This window comes from Rhipicephalus microplus, unplaced genomic scaffold, assembly GCF_043290135.1.
Source record: "Rhipicephalus microplus isolate Deutch F79 unplaced genomic scaffold, USDA_Rmic scaffold_990, whole genome shotgun sequence".
Lineage (NCBI taxonomy): Eukaryota > Metazoa > Arthropoda > Arachnida > Ixodida > Ixodidae > Rhipicephalus > Rhipicephalus microplus.
Genome location: NW_027465540.1, coordinates 3,297 through 12,500, shown reverse-complemented (window position 1 = coordinate 12,500; position 9,204 = coordinate 3,297).

Sequence of the window (9,204 nt, the reverse complement as noted above, 5' to 3'; positions counted from 1 at the left end):
AAACAAAGCTGGTCCCAAAATCGCGCCAAGTACGAAAGGAACAGCGCGGTCGAGACTCGGAAGAAAAAGCTTTCAAAGTGTCGTAGCACGATGCACACTGCTGTTCGTGTGGAACAAACGTGACTACCGTGCTGTACGGTGGAGTTCTGTGCGCAAAAGCGGCGCGTGTGTTTCTAAGCACCACAGCGTTGTGTCAAAAAAGAGGTGCCTGAGAGAAACGCATGCGACTGCCGTGCTTTGCGGCATAGCACCGTGCGCAAAAACGGTGCGCATGCAAGAGGTGTCAGAGCAAGCGAACTTGTGCCACGAGCAACAGGTCACTAAAAGCCTATAGATGACGGTGTTGGAGGAAAAGAAAAATATCGAGAAAGCACTGCGGTGTGCCGTGCGTAGGGACGGGCGCGCGTGCCACATGCCGCCGAAATATGGGTGTCGGAGAAAACAGAGTGCCGCGCGTAACGAGGGGCGCGCGTGTTACAGAGAGATATGCCCAAACGCATGAAAGTGTACGCAGGTGTCCTAAGGCAGTTTTTTTTTTTTTTCCTCATTTTGATGTCGCCCCGGCTGACGCGGTTTTCGTTTTTCCGTGCCGCCCCGGCTGACGCAGTTTTTGCGCCGCCCCGGCTGACGCGGTTTTTGCGCCGCCCCGGCTGACGCGGTTTTCGCGCCGCCCCGGCTGACGCGGTTTTCGCGCCGCCCCGGCTGACGCGGTTCGGACTTTGCACTTTTTGGCTGTGCCTGGCTGGCGGCCCACTCACTCGATCGCCAGGTCTGTTTGCCCCGGTGGTTCCACCGCCAGGCTTAAGCGCGAACTTTTTTTGTTTGTTTTCTTTTGATTAAGCGCAAGCTTTTTTCTTTGTTTTCTTTTGATTAAGCGCGGGCTTTTTTCTTTGTTTTTTTTTTCTTTCGCCCCGGCTGACGCAGTTTTCGCGCCGCCCCGGCTGACGCGGTTTCGTGCCGCCCCGGCAGACGCGGTTTTTTGCGCCGCCCCGGCTGACGCGGTTTTTGCCGCCCCGGCTGACGCAGTTCGGACTTAGCACTTTTCGGCTGTGCCTGGCTGGCGGCCCACTCACTCGATCGCCATGTCTGTTTGCCACAGTTTTCCCGGTGGTGCCGCACCCGGGCTCGCCCCGGCTGACGCAGTTTTCGCGCCGCCCCGGCTGACGCGGTTTCGTGCCGCCCCGGCAGACGCGGTTTTCGCGCCGCCCCGGCTGACGCGGTTTCGTGCCGCCCCGGCAGACGCAGTTCGGACTTAGCACTTTTCGGCTGTGCCTGGCTGGCGGCCCACTCACTCGATCGCCATGTCTGTTTGCCACAGTTTTCCCGGTGGTGCCGCACCCGGGCTCGCCCCGGCTGACGCAGTTTTCGCGCCGCCCCGGCTGACGCGGTTTCGTGCCGCCCCGGCAGACGCGGTTTTCGCGCCGCCCCGGCTGACGCGGTTTCGTGCCGCCCCGGCAGACGCAGTTCGGACTTAGCACTTTTCGGCTGTGCCTGGCTGGCGGCCCACTCACTCGATCGCCATGTCTGTTTGCCACAGTTTTCCCGGTGGTGCCGCACCCGGGCTCGCCCCGGCTGACGCAGTTTTCGCGCCGCCCCGGCTGACGCGGTTTCGTGCCGCCCCGGCAGACGCGGTTTTCGCGCCGCCCCGGCAGACGCGGTTTCGTGCCGCCCCGGCAGACGCAGTTCGGACTTAGCACTTTTCGGCTGTGCCTGGCTGGCGGCCCACTCACTCAATCGCCATGTCTGTTTGCCACAGTTTTCCCGGTGGTGCCGCACCCGGGCTCGCCCCGGCTGACGCAGTTTTCGCGCCGCCCCGGCTGACGCGGTTTCGTGCCGCCCCGGCAGACGCGGTTTTCGCGCCGCCCCGGCTGACGCGGTTTCGTGCCGCCCCGGCAGACGCAGTTCGGACTTAGCACTTTTCGGCTGTGCCTGGCTGGCGGCCCACTCACTCGATCGCCATGTCTGTTTGCCACAGTTTTCCCGGTGGTGCCGCACCCGGGCTCGCCCCGGCAGACGCGTTTTTTTTTTTCTTTCGCCCCGGCTGACGCAGTTTTCGCGCCGCCCCGGCTGACGCGGTTTCGTGCCGCCCCGGCAGACGCGGTTTTTTGCGCCGCCCCGGCTGACGCGGTTTTTGCCGCCCCGGCTGACGCAGTTCGGACTTAGCACTTTTCGGCTGTGCCTGGCTGGCGGCCCACTCACTCGATCGCCATGTCTGTTTGCCACAGTTTTCCCGGTGGTGCCGCACCCGGGCTCGCCCCGGCAGACGCGTTTTTTTTTTTTTCTTTCGCCCCGGCTGACGCAGTTTTCGCGCCGCCCCGGCTGACGCGGTTTCGTGCCGCCCCGGCAGACGCGGTTTTTTGCGCCGCCCCGGCTGACGCGGTTTTTGCCGCCCCGGCTGACGCAGTTCGGACTTAGCACTTTTCGGCTGTGCCTGGCTGGCGGCCCACTCACTCGATCGCCATGTCTGTTTGCCACAGTTTTCCCGGTGGTGCCGCACCCGGGCTCGCCCCGGCTGACGCAGTTTTCGCGCCGCCCCGGCTGACGCGGTTTCGTGCCGCCCCGGCAGACGCGGTTTTCGCGCCGCCCCGGCTGACGCGGTTTCGTGCCGCCCCGGCAGACGCAGTTCGGACTTAGCACTTTTCGGCTGTGCCTGGCTGGCGGCCCACTCACTCGATCGCCATGTCTGTTTGCCACAGTTTTCCCGGTGGTGCCGCACCCGGGCTCGCCCCGGCTGACGCAGTTTTCGCGCCGCCCCGGCTGACGCGGTTTCGTGCCGCCCCGGCAGACGCGGTTTTCGCGCCGCCCCGGCTGACGCGGTTTCGTGCCGCCCCGGCAGACGCAGTTCGGACTTAGCACTTTTCGGCTGTGCCTGGCTGGCGGCCCACTCACTCGATCGCCATGTCTGTTTGCCACAGTTTTCCCGGTGGTGCCGCACCCGGGCTCGCCCCGGCAGACGCAGTTTTCGCGCCGCCCCGGCAGACGCGGTTTTCGCGCCGCCCCGGCTGACGCGGTTTTTGCCGCCCCGGCTGACGCAGTTCGGACTTGGCACTTTTTGGGCTGAGCCTGGCTGGCGGCCCACTCACTCGATCGCCATGTCTGTTTGCCACAGTCTTCCCGGTGGTGCCGCACCCGGGCTCGCCCCGGCAGACGCGTTTTTTTTTCTTTCGCCCCGGCAGACGTGGTTCCCCCCCCCCTTTTCGCTCGCCCCGGCTGACGAGGTTTTCGCGCCGCCCCGGCTGACGCAGTTTTCGCGCCGCCCCGGCTGACGCGGTTTCGTGCCGCCCCGGCTGACGCGGTTTTCGCGCCGCCCCGGCTGACGCGGTTTTTGCGTCGCCCCGGCTGACACGGTTCGGACTTTGCACTTTTCGGCTGTGCCTGGCTGGCGGCCCACTCACTCGATCGCCATGTCTGTTTGCCACAGTTTTCCCGGTGGTGCCGCACCCGGGCTTGCCCCGGCAGACGCGTTTTTTTTTTTTCTTTTCGCCCCGGCTGACGCAGTTTTCGCCCCGCCCCGGCTGACGCGGTTTCGTGCCGCCCCGGCAGACGCGGTTTTTTGCGCCGCCCCGGCTGACGCGGTTTTTGCCGCCCCGGCTGACGCAGTTCGGACTTTGCACTTTTTGGCTGAGCCTGGCTGGCGGCCCACTCACTCGATCGCCATGTCTGTTTGCCACAGTTTTCCCGGTGGTGCCGCACCCGGGCTCGCCCCGGCAGACGCGTTTTTTTTTTTCCTTCGCCCCGGCAGACGTGGTTCCCCCCCCCCCCCTCCGTCTTTCTTTTTGTTTTTTTTTTCGCCGCGGCTGAAGTGGATTTTTCGGTGCCTCGACGCCCCGGTAGTCGCGGTTTTTCCGTTTCCGCACGGCCCCGGCTGACGCTGCTCGGTCACAGTCGCCTTTTGTGAGGATTGCAGACTTCTTGAGCGCGGGTGTTTTTTTTTTGTTGTTGTTGTTGTTTTATTACGCATTCGCTCCAGCAGACGCTGTTTAGACTTTTTGTTTCCTCTTTTATCCTGCGACGAGGTGACGAGGTTTATTCGGTGCCCCGCCGCCCCGGCTGAAGTGATTTTTCCTGTCCCGTGCCGCCCCGGCTGACGCGGTTGGGACTTCGCGTTTGTTCGGCCGCCACGGGTTTTGGCGCACTCGCTCGGTTGCTTGTTGTTGCCACTTGTTGCGAACCCAGGTTTCTTGAGCGAGCGCGGGCGTTTTTTCTTCCTTTCTTTCTTTGTTCTATGTGTTAGCGAATCGGCCTTTAATATCACACGAGGACTCACAACCAACAATTTTCAGTTTGAAGTGTAAAAAATCTGCAGGTGTTGACGTAACTGACTTGCCCCGTACCCTTGAGTACATCCATGAAGTTCTCGTAGTACTACTAAATCGCATTATTCCAAGTGGAGAAATTCCCATAAACTTGCAAACCTCTACACGAAAATCGGTGCGCGTGATAAAGTTGAAAATTATCGTCCGATATCAAATGTGCCTTCTATAACACAAATTCTAGGAAAAAAAAAAAAAAACACTTGTTCGCCGTTCTCTGCGCCGTGACTGGCAGCACTCCGGCGAAGCGAAACGGGGTCGATTCGAGCACGATATCGGCGTCTTTCGACGTGCTCGCCGGCGACCGTCGCACGAGTACGTCGCACGAGCGCGTCTGCCGGGGCGCCGTTTGCGAAGCCGACGCAAAAGTGGGAACCGCCGCTCGGATGATCGCCGCTTTCGGCAGAGTGAGTGTTGGCACTCCGGGGAAGCGAAACAGCGTGAATGCGCCCACGAAATCGGCGTATTTTGAAGTGCCCGCCGGCGACCGTCGCACGAGTACGGTAAACCGCGTCAGCCGGGGCGTAGTTCGGGACGCCGACGAAAAAGTGGGAAGCGCAACTCGGATCTTCGCCGTTTTTGCAGGAGTGAGTGGCGGCCCTCCTGCGAGACCAAGAAGCATCGATTCGTGCACGAATTCGGCGCCTTTCGACGTGATCGCCGGCGACCGTCGCTCGAGTAGGGCAAACCGCGTCTGCCGGGGCGGGCTTCGGGACGCCGATGCGAAAGTGGGAAACGCTGCTCGGATGTTCGCCGTTTTTGGCCGAGTGAGTGCTGGCACTCGGGCGAAGCCAAACGGGGCCGATTACGGCACGATATCGGCGTCTTTCGACGTGCCCGGCGGCGACCGTCGCACGAGTACGGTAAACCGCGTCAGCCCGGGCGGAGTTCGGGACGCCGATGCGAAAGTGGAGAACGCCGCTCGGATCTTCGCCGTTTTTGGAGGAGTGAGTGGCGGCACTCCGGAGAAGCCAAGGAGCGCCAATTAGCGCACGATATCGGCGTCTTTCGACGCGCTCGCCGGCGACCGTCGAACGAGTAGGGCAAACCGCGTCTGCCGGGGCGGGGTTTACGACGCCGACGCAAAAGTGGGAACCGCCGCTCGGATGTTGGCCGTTTTTGGCAGAGTGAGTGCTGGCACACCGGCGACGCGAAAGAGCGCGAAAGCGCCCACGAAAGTGGCGTATTTGGACGTGCTTGACGGCGACCGCTGCAGGAGTACGAAAAACCACGTCAGCCGGGGCGAGCGACCCACGGCGGTCTGGGTGCTTATCGCTGCTATTATAGGGGCACCCCGGCAGACGCAGAAAAAAAAAATTTTTTTTCGACCTTCTTTTTTGCTGGTCGAGCTCGGGTAACCCAGGTCGCAATGGGAGCCGCGCACGAAAGCGGCGTCGCGAGACGCGTTCGCGGTCGCTAGTCGCACGAGCTCGGCAACCGCGTCAGCCGGCGCGGAGTTCGGGATGCCGACGGCTAAGTGGGTACCGCTGCTCGGATGTTCGCCGTTTTTGGCCGAGTGAGTGCTGGCACTCCGGCGAAGCGAAACGGGGCCGATTCGGGCACGATATCGGCGTATTTCGACGTGCTCGCCGGCGACCGTCGCACGAGTACGGCAAAGCGCGTCTGCCGGGGCGAGGTTTGCGATGCCGACGAAAAAGTGGGAAGCGCCGCTCGGATCTTCGCCGTTTTTGCAGGAGTGAGTGGCGGCCCTCCTGCGAGACCAAGAAGCATCGACTCGCGCACGATATCGGTGTCTTTCGACGTGCCCGCCGGCCACCGCCGCACGAGTACGGCAAACCGCGTATGCCGGGGCGGGGTTGGCGACGCCGACGCAAAAGTGGGAACCGCCACTAGGATGTTCGCCGTTTTTGGCAGAGTGAGTGCTGGCACACCGGCGACGCGAAAGAGCGCGAAAGCGCCCACGAAAGTGGCGTATTTGGACGTGCTTGACGGCGACCGCTGCAGGAGTACGAAAAACCACGTCAGCCGGGGCGAGCGACCCACGGCGGTCTGGGTGCTTATCGCTGCTATTATAGGGGCACCCCGGCAGACGCAGAAAAAAAAAATTTTTTTTCGACCTTCTTTTTTGCTGGTCGAGCTCGGGTAACCCAGGTCGCAATGGGAGCCGCGCACGAAAGCGGCGTCGCGAGACGCGTTCGCGGTCGCTAGTCGCACGAGCTCGGCAACCGCGTCAGCCGGCGCGGAGTTCGGGATGCCGACGGCTAAGTGGGTACCGCTGCTCGGATGTTCGCCGTTTTTGGCCGAGTGAGTGCTGGCACTCCGGCGAAGCGAAACGGGGCCGATTCGGGCACGATATCGGCGTATTTCGACGTGCTCGCCGGCGACCGTCGCACGAGTACGGCAAAGCGCGTCTGCCGGGGCGAGGTTTGCGATGCCGACGAAAAAGTGGGAAGCGCCGCTCGGATCTTCGCCGTTTTTGCAGGAGTGAGTGGCGGCCCTCCTGCGAGACCAAGAAGCATCGACTCGCGCACGATATCGGTGTCTTTCGACGTGCCCGCCGGCCACCGCCGCACGAGTACGGCAAACCGCGTATGCCGGGGCGGGGTTGGCGACGCCGACGCAAAAGTGGGAACCGCCACTAGGATGTTCGCCGTTTTTGGCAGAGTGAGTGCTGGCACTCCGGCGAAGCGAAAGAGCGCGAATGCGCCCACGAAAGTGGCGTGTTTGGACGTGCTTGACGACGACCACCGCAGGAAAACGAAAAACCACGTCAGCCGGGGCGAGCGACCCATGGCGGTCTGGGTGCTTATCGCTGCTATTATAGGGGCACCCCGGCAGACGCAAAAAAAAAAAAATTTTTTTTCGACATTCTTTCTTGCTCGTCGACCTCGGGTGACCCAGGTCGCAGTGGGAGCCGCGCACGAAAGCGGCGTCGCGAGACGGCTTCGCGGTCGCTAGTCGCACGAGCTCGGCAACCGCGTCTGCCGGGGCGGAGTTCGGGACGCCGACGGCTAAGTGGGAACCGCCGCTCGGATGTTCGCCGTTTGTGGCCGAGTGAGTGCTGGCACTCCGGCGAAGCCAAACGGGGCCGATTCCGGCACGATATCGGCGTCTTTCTACGTGCTCGCCGGCGACCGTCGCACGAGTACGGCAAAGTGCGTCTGCCGGGGCGGGGTTTGCGACGCGTACGCAATAGTGAGAACCGTCGCTCGGATGTTCGTCGTCTTTCGCCGAGCCAGTGCTGGCACTCCGGCGAAGCCGAACGGAGCCGATTCGGGCACGATATCGGCGTCTTTCCACGTGCTCGCCGGCGACCGTCGCACGAGTACGGTAAACCGCGTCAGCCGGGGCGGAGTTCGGGACGCCGATGCGAAAGTGGGAAGCGCCGCTCGGATCTTCGCCGTTTTTGGAGGAGTCAGTGGCGGCACTCCGGTGAAGCCAAGGTGCGCCAATTCGCGCACGATATCGGCGTCTTTCGACGTGCCCGCCGGCCACCGTCGCACGAGTACGGCAAACCTCGTCTGCCGGGGCGGGGTTTGCGACGCCGACGCAAAAGTGGGAACCGCCGCTCGGATGTTCGCCGTTTTTGGCAGAGTGAGTGCTGGCACTCCGGCGAAGCGAAAGAGCGTGAATGCGCCCACGAAAGTAGCGTATTTGGACGTGCTTGACGGCGACCGCCGCAGGAGTACGAAAAACCACGTCAGCCGGGGCGAGCGACCCACGGCGGTCTGGGTGCTTATCGCTGCTATTATAGGGGCACCCCGGCAGACGCAGAAAGAAAAAAAAAAAAAAAAATGGGGACATGGCGTGCGTCACCGTGCGGCTTCGCAGCGTTGCCGAAGTCGCCGAGCCCTTCGACTGAGCCGAACGGCGGACAGGGAACGTTGGTCGGCCGTTCTAACCTGTCGGTGCCACGCCGAGACGTCGTTAAGGAAAACCGCGTCGTGGGCCTCTACGACGCCGTCGAGTCGTTGTACGTTTGGTGTCCAGCGTGTCGGCGGCGAGTAGCGGACACGTCGTTCACGACTTCGGTCTTTCGCAGTCGACGCGAACTTGCGGAGAGTCGTGGTGCCTCACGTTTTCGGCAGAAACCGCGGCGGAATTTTCCCGTGCGTGCGCGCACGACCTCGGTGCTGTGCCGTCAGCGTAGTGTTGCACAAACTCGTGGCCTACCCAAGGTGCGGTACGTTTGCGGCCGTATCCTCGGTGGGAATTTCGTGAGTAGGGTCGCAAATTCTACGACCTCGGCGGGTTTGAGAGCGACGTAGACTTGTGGCACGCTCAACGTGCCACACGTTTCGGGGCACACCCGCGGTGAAATTTTCTCGAGTACGCTCGTATTAGTGCCCAAGGAGGTCTGGGTACTTATCGCTGCTATTATGTGGGGGTTCTCGTGAGCGGCGTACGCGAAAGCGACCGGGTGTCTGATATGCGGCGGGCTTCGGCCTCGTCAAGCGTGTCCTCGGGTCTGCTCCAGGGGAATCCACGGCAGTCGTCTGCAGCCTCATCCGCTTGATGCGTTAGGGGCTGGTTGTCGGACGGTGCCGTTTTACCACGATATCGAGGTGTGTTCCGTGTCGTCCTCGGGCGATTCAGATGCGAAAGCGCCGAAGACGCGGGCGTGACCCGTCGTCTGGCGGCTTTGCAGTCTCGGCTCCGTTGCTAGTTCCGGCCGGTCCACCGACAGTGCAGCGGGCTTGGGCAACCCGCACGGCGCGACCGAGTCGATGCAACGAAAAAGAGCGAGCATGAACGTGCTTCTTGCCGCACGGCTCCCACTCGTCTTTCGGGAAGGTTGTGCCGTAGCGAGCTCGAACGCCGTCATCTCGGAGTGCAAAATAAGCGTGTTGGGGCGCCTGAAGGTGGCCTCCGCCGCACACAGACTGCGTCCGGCCCGCCGAAGGCGAGGACGGACGCGCAGTCGAACGAT